Here is a 14,675-nt window from a genome sequence, read left to right on the forward strand (position 1 = left end):
ATTTTCAGCCGTACTGGAATATGTTTCCCTTCTTTCTTTCGACCTTGTCAACGAGAAGGAGAAACGATACGGAGCGCTGCAAGTTTGTATGCTTCTTGCACAGGGGTTGTGTTTATGTCAAAACGCCAAGCTCTGACTGTCTGATAAAAAAGAACACAATTGTGGGTAGACCTCAACGCATTTAGCATGGAGGTCTACCCACTATCCTTTCAATCAAAGCGAATCAGAGCTCAGGGTCGCACTGACGTCACCGCAACCCCTTGGCCAGAAGCAGACGACTTGCTCTCCGCATACTCTTAAAGTAACTTCGAAGAATAATGCAATCTTTAACAAGCAGGTCATAAAAAAAGGTGTTTTTGCATTGCTACACTGCGAAGTGCGTCGCAATGTAACCGCATTGCATGTCTGCTATGAAGGCTATATTCTATCGCTTAAATTGCTAGCGCCCCGCATCAAGAAACTAAGAGTCAATTGTGCGTATATTTTCAATCATTAAAAATTGTCATGCTCAGCACGTTGTCGCTCCTGTTCAGCTATCTAACCTTCAATCCACTCCGTCACCTTGCGAGGCATTTTTTAGACCGCGGCACATCGAATGAACGCTTCGTCTCGCGTCCCGCGCATGTGCGCGATAAGAAGTGGAAAGCGGCGCATAATACGTACATCCACTGGCGCCACATGGGGCGGGGCGGACCTCCCCGGGTGGAACGCTCAGGGGGGTGTCGCGGCGGGCCACGCGAAAGCAGGGAGGAGGAGGTTTCGCGGCGGGCTACAGCCCAGGGTGCCGCTGACTTTCCTGACGCCACTGCCTACATCTTTAGAAATATCCCCCCTTAACACAGCAGTTGAGAGTCAGGTTCAGAACGAAGCGCTACCGTGTGAGTTTTTCCTTGAGAAGGCGTTCGGAGGCTTGTTCCTTCTTCTCAGGTTACATGTTTATCAATCTCCGGCCATGCACGTGAGTTTCGTGTTAAATATGTGATTTTTCGGGGGAGCCTAGCCAAATTAATGGCATTGCTTTCCAACGTTAATTTTGGTCGCTGCAAGTGCAAAACGAGTTAAAAAAAAGCCTTCAAATTCGTTTAAGAAAAATAAAACAGCGTGGGAAATACAGACATTTATTACAGTCAGACCTTATGACAACGATGCCCGTGTTACTTGCCCTTGAGTGTCATTTTTCAGATGAAAGGTACTATAACCTGCTATTCGCGTGAGTCAGTCACCAGTCGTTTTTTTGTTGTATCATCCTCACTGTGTTCGGTGAAGTGATGCCTTCCTTCGCGTATGCGTTCCTCTAATTTAAATAATTGGGTCGAACATTGAGTCATATCCATGTCTCTTTGTTGGTGTTGCTAGCGTTTCTTTTGAGATTAGTAGTTTTACGATAACGAGTGTACTTTGAATTTCGCACTGGCGATCATAGCTGAGCTCGCTGCTATTTTTGCACCACCCGGGAAAAAAGAAAGAGAGAAAAGCTGCTATTCTACGAATTTTGAGTGACAAGTTAATCTTCTATAATCTTCTAGAGGGAGAGTAGCGACGTCTGGGAAAGCCTGGGACCTACAAAGGAGAGTCCCGATGAAAAGAGAGTATCTCCTCCCCCTCTTCTCTTGTGATTGCCCGAGAGCTGACGGGAAACTCCTCCCGAGTGTGCACAGTGCGCAGTTACCTCAAATATGGCGCGTCCAGTGAATACCACATGTTTACAAACAAACCGGAGCGCCACTAGCGGGCGCCACCGGCGCCGCGCATGCGCGAGGTAGTTGCGCAAGACGCTCGTCGTCGCCCATAAACAAACTATTGGAATGCGATGTTGTCGGCGGCGGCGTGAGTTCACGTACTCTTTTTCTTGTTGGAAATGTACTGAAGAACGGTATTCAGGGATTTGTTTTTAAAATTGAGGGGAGAGAGAGAGAAGTTTCTATCTTTCTGCATTTGTGACTGCGAAAGGAAAAAACATCGACTCTACTTTTTAATCGTAGGAAACTGGGCTCACAATCTTTTGTGCTTTTCGAAAACACTAAAATAAAGCTGGATTTTTGTTTTGTCTTGTTGCACAACCTGCTTCATATCACGAGTAATCATCATGCAGTCGGCGAGAAAGGAGATGTTTCTTGGAAGCTGTGAAAGGGCTAAGTTTAGTCATTCATGGCAACAAACTACAAGTTCTAGGAGATCTATCGCCAACTAAGAAAGAAGATTCATAACACAACAAGAGAATACCGTGACTTCGAACAGCGTGACGACCGCCCAAAACCGTCTGTTTTATATCCGCGGAATTCATTGTACGTACACCAACAGATGGCCCAGACCCCACGCTGCTGGGGTGGCGCTGAAGTGGGCACGACGCAAGCGCAAACACTTTCCTTGAGATGAATATGGTTTCTGCGCAAGCGCATTGTCTACACCTGGTGTGTGCAAACGCGTGCTTGTTTGTAGACAGCGCGCTGGTCTATAGAGTGTCACCGAGCGGGATGCCTCACTTTGTAGTCGTTGTAGTGTTTGTGCAGTGTGGAAGCGAAGGAATTTACATTCTTATCTCGTATTATGAAAAAAAAAAGAAACTTTTAGCCTACTTTGGGAGATAAGTATAGCCATATTGTCGTTATAAAACAATACTTAGGTACTCGTTTTTTATTGGAACCCAAAGTAAGCAAGGACGTTGTGCCACCTAGTATACATAAAAGAAAACTAATATCTTGAAATTGCTGGCCATTTCTTGTTGAAGCGTCCCTGTAAAAAGGCGCAGCGCCCCCCAGGAAGAGTTATTCTCTTCTCCTACCAGCACTATACGCCTCATGATGCCACCATACGAGTTGCAGCTGTGAAAACAAAAACACATTGTCAACATCATCACTTCATGTTCCAGAAATCCTGAAGGTCATAAAGGGCTCTCAAAAATTATCCCAATGTTGAAGGATGGGGAGGTAATTTCTTTGATGCTGAGCCACAAGCGGGTGCATAAAGACATGAGACTTCATCAACGGTATTGGTACTGTCAAGGTAATAAAATGTCCTAGTTCGGACAACAGCTCTCTCAAGAACTAGCTGGCACATCAAAAAAACATGAAAGTCTGTTTTATTTCGTATTGAACGCGATAGTGGCTGCTGTTCGAACTACGCGCAAATCAGTATATTTTTGCATTGCTGTAGATTGAGATTGAAAAGTATATAAATAATTGGCAAGCTTTGCGGAAATCTGCAAAACTAGATAAGTTACAATAAGCGCGGTCGATATTAGGTTGCCACAGAAGCGGCGAAATCTGGCTAGTCAGTGGAAAGAACAAAATTTTGCGAACTATAGACAATAATTATGTTTTATAATTGACGTGAAGCGGATGCAATAAGAACGTTATCCGGGCTATCTTTTTTTTTTCTGAACACACAGAAGAATGTTCGCACCACTATCTTTCTATATTTATGACTGCGAAACTGCAAAGAGCAATGGATCTACTTGTTAACCTTTGAAGGTGGCGATCTCAAGTTTTTGTTCGTTTCTGAATAACCCAAATAGTGACGAATGTATTTTTGCAGCTTATTGCACAAGCAGCGTTATATCATGAGTTGTAGGCATGCAGTCCGCGAGAGATAGGAGAAGTTTCTCCAACGTCCTGAAAAGGTTACGTTTAGTCACTGATGGCAACAAACCCACAAGTTTTACATCTACCCTGAACGATAGATGAAGATTTTAACGAAGAAACCTACGTGAGTCTGAGCAGTGGGGCGACCGCACATAAAGTTTGTTTTTTATCCGTGGAATTCAGTACATAAACGCCAGCGCGAGGCTCTGATGTGAACTCGATGTGGTGGCGCTGATGTCGGCGCGGCACATGAGGAAACACTCCACTTGACGCGAATCTTGTTTCGGCCCATGAGCAGTGCCCACTCCTGGCGTTGGAAAGCGCAGGCTTGTTTGCCAACAGGTGTGGGACTATAAAATATCGCCAAGTGGGAGGTCTAGTATTTTTAGTTTTATGTGTTTCTGCAATTTTAAAGCGAAGTCATTTACTTTCTTCTCCCGTATCATAAACAAAATCTTAGTCTTCTTTGGGAGATAAGTACAGCCAAACGTTGTCTGCAAAAAATACTTAGGCATTCGTTTTTTTTTTATTGGTACACAAGGCAGGCAAGTATATTGCACCTAGCTGACCTAAAAAAAAGGTCAATTTGAGAAATCAATAGCATTTTTTTTGGAAGCACGCGTGTAAAAAGACGCACCATAGAATAGTGATTCTCTTATTGTGACTCTACAACGATTCAAAAATGCCACTATACGAATCGGTGGGAAACCGTGTTGTCAACATCATGGATTCATCTCCCATTCGTTTCCCTATTGGTAATTCGACAATGTTTCTGGCAGATAAGCGCTCGGATCCATTAGCCACAATTTTAAAAGTTGTGAAGACATTTGGTTTTCGATGGCGAGTATATTTTAGACGCACAAAGACTGGAGCCATTCGCAAGCATTTTTATTCCCCGTATTTACGCATGCATTCCCGAGAAAATTCTAAGCACACGTAGTGTTCCGGACACACGACAGGCGGATCGGCTTTGTCACGCGCGCAAAGTTCCCAGAATCCTGCGAATCAGGCAAAAATAAGACATTCATAATAAAACATAGGGCTTTATGTTTGCGATGCATTGTTGCAAACTACGTAGAAATAGGACAGCATTGCAGATCGAAGGCTGCGTGTTTTTATTATTTATTTTTCTTTATTAAAAATGTATAAACACCTCGATCCTACGTATGGAGTCAGACTTATGCACGAATGCACACGCATTATGTTATAGCGCAGCAATACCGAGCAATATGTTATTTCTCAGTTAAATCTGACAAAAAATGCATTCCAGCTAAATTTAACATTTAAAGCTTTTTAAATATATATACAGCATAAAACCGTTAAACAAACACAATGATCATGTTTTTTCTTAAGAATTCATTAAAACTATTAGTAAGAACGTAATAATTAGCCCCATGATCCCTTGCTCTTTACAATTCTCAAAATGCTGTAGCGCGTAGTAATATAACATTCAGGATTAGCTGATCGCAGGGAAAAATGTAGTAATTTTCGCTAAGGATCAAGTAATCATAACGGTTACCACAATGTTTGTTTTCAAACTTTCCTTCAACGCGCTCCAAGAGCGTTGAAGAACAATCTGGAGCGGTCTGGAGCCGGAGCGAACACGTATAGGAAAGGCTGTGACCGACCTTCCTACGTTTCCAGCAATTTAAGATTATTTAAAATGGTCAAGGGTCAGAAAGTACTGGCGTAGACGTAACACGATTAAGCTCAAGAGTAAATAAATAGGGTTAGGAAAAACATAAATTGACAAGGATAAAGCCTCGAAAGCAGCTGACTTGGTTTATGGCTTAACAAATAGAAAGTATGAGAAAAAACAAAACAAAGAGAAAACAACGGGAAAACCTATAATGAAAAAAAAGAAAAGAAGAAAAAATAGAGGTATGAAACAATTCCACAATAGCCATTCTAAAATGTCACAAACAGTTTTACAAAAAAAAAAAAAGAAATAAGTTCAGTTTGTTTATACAAGCCATAGCTGTATATGTCGCTGACAGCATCAGAAATAAAGATAGTGGCGATACTGAGCAGATCATAATCGCTCTGAAGGCAATAAGATCGCGGTATTTTTTGATGAGAACGCCCAAGAAGGGGGTCGCGAAACGAGGACTGTGTGAACAAAGTAGTCTACGCCCTTTTTTTTAAGCTTTCAGTGACTACAGCTAGCACTTTGATATTCCTTAAGGTTAGAAAACAAAAATGCTGAATCAAACAAAAGGAACTAAATGAACTAAAATTAGCATAACAGCCTCCTTTATAGATTTCGTATTAAAAAGAGAATTTCGTACAAAAAAGAGCGTCAAGAACGATCCCCGTGTTTAGCACGTTTAATATAGCTGTGCGAAACTTTTAGAACGAACACGACATTGCCGCTTTTTAGCATTTTAGCTTGAAGGAACACTGGCGGGTACCGAATTCTATCGCTTAGGCTGGTATCCCAACTAAGCACTTTTCACCACAATGGTAGCTTGTATGAGAGTCTCTCAGTACTAAGAAAAACAAACAAACTGCGATGTCTAGTCCGCGCTAACAGTGTTGCGTAGTGTACACTATGCTTGGTAATGAATACCAATATACGTATATCTCGGATGAATACATGCAGTAATTTGTAACAAAATAGGAACGACGATATACATTACTTGTGATGCGACACACGCGGCAGCAGGAGTAGTCGTAAAAGAATTCCTTTCCCTCGCATGGATAATTGAAGCATTGCAGACACGGAAAGAACCGCCGTCCAGGTACCGATACGTTAAAGCGGATTTGGTAGGGATCCGATTGGGATGCTCCGACGGCTTGTAGCATGGCATGTGCGGCGACCACCAATAATAACTTGATTGTAAATTCCATATTTCGACAACAGCATTCACCTTTCGTTCCACCCTGGCACACTCGTGCGGTTACCTATTGAAGAAATAGCGGTGAACGTTTGTAGTGCAGCCTATACAGAAAAACAAATTGCAAGCAGCCACGCGAAGTGTGCTGCGATTGACAGCAGAAAGTGTTGACGTGTTGAAAGATGTGCTTTGGAAACTTGATTTTAGATTTTGGAAGCTTTACTTAAGTTGATGTGCTTGCGGATATTTTCTTTTAGTCAATGGGCTTTAGGGTATTTGCTTCAGGAGCTTCGTTTTTAGAAGTATAGTGTTGGAGATGTGGTTTGGAAGATGTGTGCATTTGCGGAATGTCTTTACGAGAAATGCTTCTACAATGTGTGTCGTTGGCGAGCGAATGAGGCTGAGACGTGATTTTTGGATTAAATGCTTAGGTAGAACGTGATTTTGGTCAATCGCTTTTATAGACGTTTGCAAGCAGCCGTGCTTCAAAAATAAGTCTGGCCGCTGTGGATGCTAAACTATTCCTTTGGGCAACAGTCTGGGAACCGTGGGTATACCTTAGTAACGGTCGACTACCAGGCAACCAATGCGAGCCAGCAGCGAGATAGCGACGTCCTGAAGCCGTACTTGTTAACAGTTATTGCCACCTCTTATAGCTAAATTGATCGAAAATAGTACTTAGCTAAAAACTGGGGTGAGATTAAGCTATTTGCAAAATCAACAATCTTCCAAACATCTATGAAAAATTAGAAATGCAGGCCCATTGAACCCGACCCCTTCGTGAATAGCGTATTTCTATTCTTTCCTATTTTCTTTTTTTAGTGACGAGTGGTAAAATCGTATTTGTTTTATTATGAGTACGAGTGGTAGGCTAGAGGACACTTCGTAAGGTGAGACCACATAGAAAGTTTCAGTAACTATCTCAAAAGAAAACGTCCTCAAACTGGAGTCGTTATGATTCATAAGCAGACTTAGGAATTGCGATCATTTCGTTTTTTTTCTTTTTACTTTTTGATACTAAAAATGGTACTTGAATCGACCAATCAGAAATGGAAGACACAATTATGTAGAAACTAACTTGACTATATCTGTAGACATATCCATTTCCTTTGCATTTTGTTTGTGTTCAAACTTTATGTGGCGTTGTAATGCCTTAATTAGGCTGCATTTAGTAAACATGTTTACACAGCTTCGTGCAAGAAGTTTAAACATAAAAGGTATAATATACCGCGTTAACACGTAACACTGTCCAATATCCAAATGCTCGATTGTCGACAAATATAGTCTGACAAACTCAGAGTTATAGCGTCATTCCGTGTCACATAAGCGTGCCACATTATATCTTTTAGTGAGATAATCTGGGCAAAGTTCTGTATACCGCCTAATAGCCACGATGTTCAAAGACATTGCAACAGGTGTGTTAGGCAACGAGTGCCGACTTTCCTGCTCAAGGAGATACATCGATCTAAAAGAAATGAACACACACACACACACTAGAAACAACATGACAGTTTCCACAATTGTTTTCTGTACATGCGCGTTTCAATTACAGATATCCTAGAAAAGTAAAGAAAAGTATTGTCCACCCGCAGAGATGATTTAGGAAAATATACTCCCAATTACGTATAATTAAAGGTAGTTCTATCAGCGTTCATTTTGATGGCGGTGGCACGGCAGCTATACTCGTTATCACATAACAGAAGGACGTTTTTGCGCAATATTCACGCGCTTCGCGAAGTAGTTCTGACAAGATTTGGTTGTCGGAAGGAAACAAAATAGTACCTCTGGGGAATGAAACATGTACGGAATGATAAAATAGCAAAAGGCTAATCTAAGATACGCAAACATATATCTTACTTAATTCAACACATTAATGTGGATATTAAGCAATGTTCCGCGAGCACCGAGCTTTTTCTACTATGGTTCTTGAGGTGAATAGAAGAAGACGAGTATCATTAATATATAATTAAAAAAGTGGCAAGATGTTCTCAACCAATTTACTAAACGACCTACTCACGGGTCACTGTGAACGAAGTTACCGTGAAGTTGATGAAGTTAGCGTGCCTATTATTGGTCAGTTGACGCGTCCAAATTATATATGTGTCGCTCGACAACATTCAAACGTTCATTATACGAACTGCAAGACGTCAGATTCGCGTCATAAACATGCATTTCAAAGGAATAGCAATTGCGGTTCAAAATAAATATTAGGGACTTTTTTGTGACGCGTAAATGTATGCGTCACTACCTCGCTCCAGAATCATACCGGCTGTGAATTAAGCTTTTGAGCGCAGGTGTGGAGTGCCATCAAGACCTCTTTCGTTGTTGGAGATGACGTTATTTATTAAAATATTTGCCGGTGCTCGTCATAACAGGTGTGATGTAAAGGCGTCACATAAGCACCCCACTGTAAAGGGTGGACCGCTCCGCTTACTGGGAAGAACATGCAACTTCGCGTGTTGAGGATTATACCAATATTTTATGATGTTCTTCGTATTCTGCTTAGTACCGGCTGAGAAACCATACATTCTCACCGATTATTTCTTCGTGCTTGCCTTAGGTACTAGCGGAAAATGCCTTGGAAGCGCCCACTTAATTTTCACTGAAAACTGGGTTAACCAAACATTGGTGCTTATCAAGTCCTGTCGGGCACTTAACGTAGAATTTGCAAAATTGCCAAGTTAGGGGGAAGTGAAGAGAGGGCGCTTTGACGGTATTTTACAGTAATATATATATATATATATATATATATATATATTGTATATATAATCATTGTAAAATACCGCAGAAGCGCCCACTGTCCACATTTCCCAAACTTGGCAATTCCGCAAATTCTATCTATATATATATTTATTCTTACATTTCAGTCAATCTCAAGATTAATATGCTAAATTAATTCTCGTTGTTACAGTACTCCTGCGCCTAAGAAGCCACAAGCTATAGTCTGTTTTTTTTCGTGACGGCCACCATATTGAATTATGTCGACGCTGAGTGGAGAAAATAAAGCTAATCACTCTTTTTCAACTCAAAAGCGCTGAAATTGAAGAGGTTCGTGCCATTATTTCTACTTTCTTACTTCTGTATGCCTTCTTATTGTAGTTATGCTTAAACTATTTACTTAATTTTTTTCTCATCCAATCCAGCTACGCCATATTTCAACATGGCGACCGTCACACAAAAACAGTCTATGCAGAGCGCAAGTTTGTTTCTTCCTCAGAGGTTGCGGTAACGTCAGAACGCCTAGCTATAATCAAGTAAGCATAGTGGGTAGGCCTCGAGGCTGCCAGCAATGAAATCTACTACCATCCTTTATTGTCAATATAAAAAACACTACATGAAACGCTTTAATTCCTTTATGTGAGCGTATGATACAATGGGGGGGGGGGGGGGGGGCACATTATAGAAAACGCTAGCCTTAGGCTCCAGCTGAGATTGAGACTTCCAAAATGTTGTTTATATGTGTGGTGCATAAAAGCAAGGCCCGCTCTTACCGTCACCTGTAGTCATTTAATATAACAATATTTACGCTTTCTTTACGTCATCGTAAAATAATGCAAATAACATTACATTACATTTTAATTCCGTTTATCATTTTTTAAAGGAGGGTGCATTTTATGAGCTGCGTCCGGAAAAATAGGTGTTGCGGACGGTCTATTCATTGATATGTCTATGTGATCTACCCCCCGATTAAGAGTGTTCAGATGTGTGAACCTATTCATACATGGTCGCGGTTACAAGCAAGCCGAATCTACTGACGGCTGACTCTACAAAGCCAGACAAGGATTGCAACACTGCAGATCCCTTAATTTGTGGCTACCGCATTTCCCTTGTAGTTGCGGATTTCTAAACTGCTGAGGACAAAGGGTTTTTGGACACGGAGACTTACAACGGTCAACCCCGACGATGGAGCAACTGAGTAATTGAGTGTTGTACAAGCATCTGCCGACCCGCCCGTTCAGTATCCAACCGATAAAACGTACCCTTATTCTCGCGCTGACAATCCCGAGCGATTGTCCATGCTTTGTTAATATACAGCCCTTAATGCTCACCTCACACTCCCACCACACTTGTAGGCGAATTGTTCTTGTTGAGATATCAACTCAAATTTCTGCTATTTTATTGATGTATAGTTTTGATGTTTCATTTTGCAGGGAATGAAAATCAGAGTTTGTGCATTGTTACACTTTTAAACATGTTGATTCTATTTACCCCAAAAACTGGGGAGGGTCAATCGCCGCAATCTACGGAAGGAACTCAGCGAAAAAACATGCTGAAAATGTGTGTAGACCTACAAACTCAAAACACCACCTACTCTGTGAGATGGATCATGACGTTTCAGGAATTTACTTCATGATCAGCGTCCCCGCGCCCACAGTTTTACTCTTTTTTGTCTAAACCAGCTTTTATCCTTCATGATCAGTGCCGTTGTCTGTGTCTATACTCTTCTACTGGCTCGTCGTTTGTTTCCGCTGTATTCTCGTTCCAATGCATCACCAACTCAACCAGATTTCTACGCTTCTACTTTTAGCCACGTCCTTCGCCGAGCATTCTCCGTAGATTGGAGCGACTGGTTCTCTTAGGTGCTTTGTGGAAATTGTGCCCTCCAGGTGACACAATTTACCACCTGATTAATATTGTTCAGCCCTTTGTGTCCATTCATCCAGAGTAGCATTTACAAGCAAACCACACTGTATGACAGCAGACTTGACAAAGCTGAGAAGGACTGCAGCTTCGCAGATTTCTTAATTTGTGGTCTTTTTGGAAGTGTCTTCTGTCAGTCGAAACGGTTTGCTCGTAAATGCAACTCTGAATGAATAGACATAATTGGCTGAACCATTTAAACAGGGTGGTAGATTATGCCCCCTGGACGGCATCATTGAATGGACCGCACCACCAATAACAAGAATTATGCTAAAATTCGGGCCAGTCGCTTGGCCAGAATCTCCATAGTGATACTCTTTGTGTGTGACAGAAACTTTTGGAATTGATAATGCTACAAAACCGCGATTCCTAACAGTTTATACTGGATACGATAACCTTAATTAATGATTCTCAATGCACCAGATGTTTCAAGTTGCACTAAGATTGCTGAGGCGCATTGAAACGAATATGCGTCGTTTATTTGCGCAAAACTTGCAAGTTGCAGCCACCCGATCCCCTGCAATTGATGGTTTAACTTGATTCTTGCGGAATGAAACTAAGATTGGATGGGACCTTGCAGCATTGACTTACTTTGTCGTGCCTAACAGCCTGGGTTCAATTGCCACCTTTGCCCGTTTTGATCTGAATGAGCATCGTGCTGACGCTTGGTAGTCTAAATCACTACTTTGTGAGGCACGTTAAAGACCTTAGGCGAGCTGTGGTACCGCACTGCCTAAATTTCTCATCTACACCAGACACAAAACGCCCACTGGTGCTCACTAATTTCCCAATGTCCAAACGTACACACGACACAATTACGTTTTCTTTTGTATAACGTTTATTTAGTTCACAAGCTTTGATCCACAAAACATTTTTGACCGTAATCAACATCGGAGAAAGACGCACACGAGTTAGGGTTAAAGGAATTATTTATAACGTTCGCATTTTCGGGAGTGAAACAGACACTGGTAGTGCTCCGGGCACACAACAGCAGGATCGGACCTGTCCCTTGCACAAGGTTCCCCGGGTTCTGCGGCTCAAGACATAAATGAATGAAACAGATCAAGATAAGTTCGAATAAATACTGAAAGTGCAGTAAGAGGGACAGACGGGCTGGTTTGCACCTCGCTAGAACACTGGAAGCGCCAGGAAACTAGGACAGCAAGGGCAAAGGGTGCGTTACTAACAAATTACCTTTGATATGGTAAAAAGGTAGACGTGTTTTTGTTGTGAGAAATGATAAAGACAGCAGAATTATTTTTTGTGTTAAGCGATAACAGGCCGTACATGTTTCTGTTGTGATAACTGATGAGAAGGCATATATGTGTCTGCTCTGATGAGTGATGAGGAGGTGTGTATGCTTTGTTGGGGCAAGCGATAACACGTCATAAACATGTTTCTGTTGGGATAAGGGATAACAAGGCACATATGCTCTGTTGCGATAAGTGATAAGAAGGCTTGAATGTTTTGTTGCAAAACGTGAAAAGAAGGTGTATGTCTTTTTGTTTCTCATAAGTGATAACCAGGCATATACTTGTTGGGATAAGTGATAAGAAGGATTATAGTTGTTGGGATAACTGGTAAGAAGTCATATGGTCCGATTGTGGTAAGCAATACGCATACATGTTTCTGCTGTAATAAGTGATATAAAAGGCATATATGTTTGTGTTGTGATAGTGATAAAAAGGCAAACCTATATGTTTCAGCTGGAATAAGTAAGAAAAAGGCATACATGCTTCTGGTGTGGTAAATAATAACAAGGTCTATATGATTCTGTTTTGATAAGTGATACGAAGAAATGAATATGGCTCTCTCGGGATAAGTCTTAAGAAAGCGTATATGTTCCTCTAGTGCTAAGTAAAAAGGAGGTATACATGTTTTTGTTTTGATAAGTGATAAGAGGGCATACATGTTTTTCTTGTAAATTCGTGATCAGTGAGACGGCATACATGTTTACGTTGTAATAGTTAATAAGAAGGCATATATGTTTTTTTATTGTTAGATTGAATTTCGGAGATTAGTAGCACATTGTGTGTCTTCTTTTCAGTTTTTTTTTTACTTGCGCTTTTAGTAATTTTATCGAAAATGACAGAATACCGTTTAAATTATTCAAAAAGAAAGCTTCTTTAACGGCCAATGCAGCCTCGCTTGAAAAACATGGAAATATATCTTCTAAAGACTTTCACGCTCTCATACAAAAAAAACTACATTTAGTTATTAACAAGACTATAAGAGCCTCCTTAAAGATTCATCTACATTAATTGAGAGCTTAAAAGGACATCGAACTCATAGAATAACAAGTTTTATGTACAGCTTACTAAGATACTCGTGTGAAAATTACCATTCCCCGAAACGAAAAAAAGGAAAGGTTTTAGCGTAGCACTTAAGTCACGCTAGACATTTTGAGCTAGGAGCAGTTCCGAAACTTGCCTCTATTTATGCAGATTCGGAAATAGAAGGAGTTTTCGAAATCGCTTTCAAGGCACTAATGCCTCTCCCCCCCCCCCCCCCCCCCCCCACACACACACACACACACACTCCCAATTTTCTTTTTCCATCAAAAGGTTGACTGTTTTAGAGATATATTAGAGTATACATTTGCACTGCGTGACTCATTTTGATTTAGGAGGATTTCCGTCACCTGTTCCTATTTCGAGAGGTCGCTTAAATGGAACTATGTGTCGAAATCGCTAAAATAAGTCCCGTGACGGCAGTGTCGCGTAGTACGCTTCTTAGAAAGTTTATTTTGCAACGTACCTGCCCTATTCTAGAGCTTTTCTTTCGTTTTGTTTGTTCATTGTTTTTTCTACGAAAGCCAGAGTGTGCCTTACTACCTTAATGCTTCTTCCTTCATGATTTGTTTTTTTGGCTTTCTTATGGTTAATGTCACATTATCATTGGCTTCGGAGTAATACTATTATGATCTGGAATCCTCGTATTCTGCGTTTATAACCTATCAGTGACAATAACTTCGAAGGAATTGATAAGGCGCCTAGTGAGAAGATGAAGCAATACTAAGCGGTCCCCGAGATGCCTTTAAGCCAGACATAGAGAAAATTTATCATAGCCCCGTATTCGAATTTTCTTATAATTATGGGCTTTTATTTTGTTCGAATATAAGAACTCATGCTATAAACCAATTTGTTGCACATAAACGAACAAAAAGTGAGGACACGAACAAGCTGGTGAAGGTTTAACATAATTTAAGACAAAACCCCGAGATTGGGGAAAAGACGAAGGACAACGCAACACACAAAGTATTAAGAGATTGTGTGTTCTGTGAATCCTTCTTCTTTTCCCCAGTCTCGGGGTTTTGTCTTAAATTATGTTGCGTCTATTTTCAGCAAACCACTTGGAAGAAGTAATTGCTAAAATCTTACCGCGGTCTTGTTAGTACCAAAGCACAGAAGGTTTTATTTCCAGGTCTAAGCATATAATCAGCTTTGACATTCGCCGAGCTCGCTCCCTTGTATTGCACCGTTTGGCACTCCCCACAGCTCTTGCGAGAAAGTAGGCTAACCGACTTTTTTAGAGTGAAGAAAGGCGCTTGTTCTCCGGATGATAAAAGTAGAAAAAAAAAGCTTAGTACCTGCCGTACACGACGATTACTCAAAAT

General features: G+C 41.1%; 1 long non-coding RNA gene across 1 annotated transcript; it reads right to left on the bottom strand.

The window, feature by feature from the left end:
- Nucleotides 1-4,454: 4,454 nt before the first annotated feature.
- LOC115323235 lies at nucleotides 4,455-6,488 on the bottom strand. The gene is made up of 2 exons (XR_003919127.2): nucleotides 6,221-6,488; nucleotides 4,455-4,579 (listed from the first exon to the last, which is right to left on the bottom strand). It is a non-coding gene; the product is annotated as an uncharacterized LOC115323235 (long non-coding RNA).
- Nucleotides 6,489-14,675: the final 8,187 nt, after the last annotated feature.

Source organism: Ixodes scapularis, unplaced genomic scaffold (assembly GCF_016920785.2).
Source record: "Ixodes scapularis isolate PalLabHiFi unplaced genomic scaffold, ASM1692078v2 PGA_scaffold12__126_contigs__length_90152505, whole genome shotgun sequence".
Taxonomy (NCBI): domain Eukaryota; kingdom Metazoa; phylum Arthropoda; class Arachnida; order Ixodida; family Ixodidae; genus Ixodes; species Ixodes scapularis.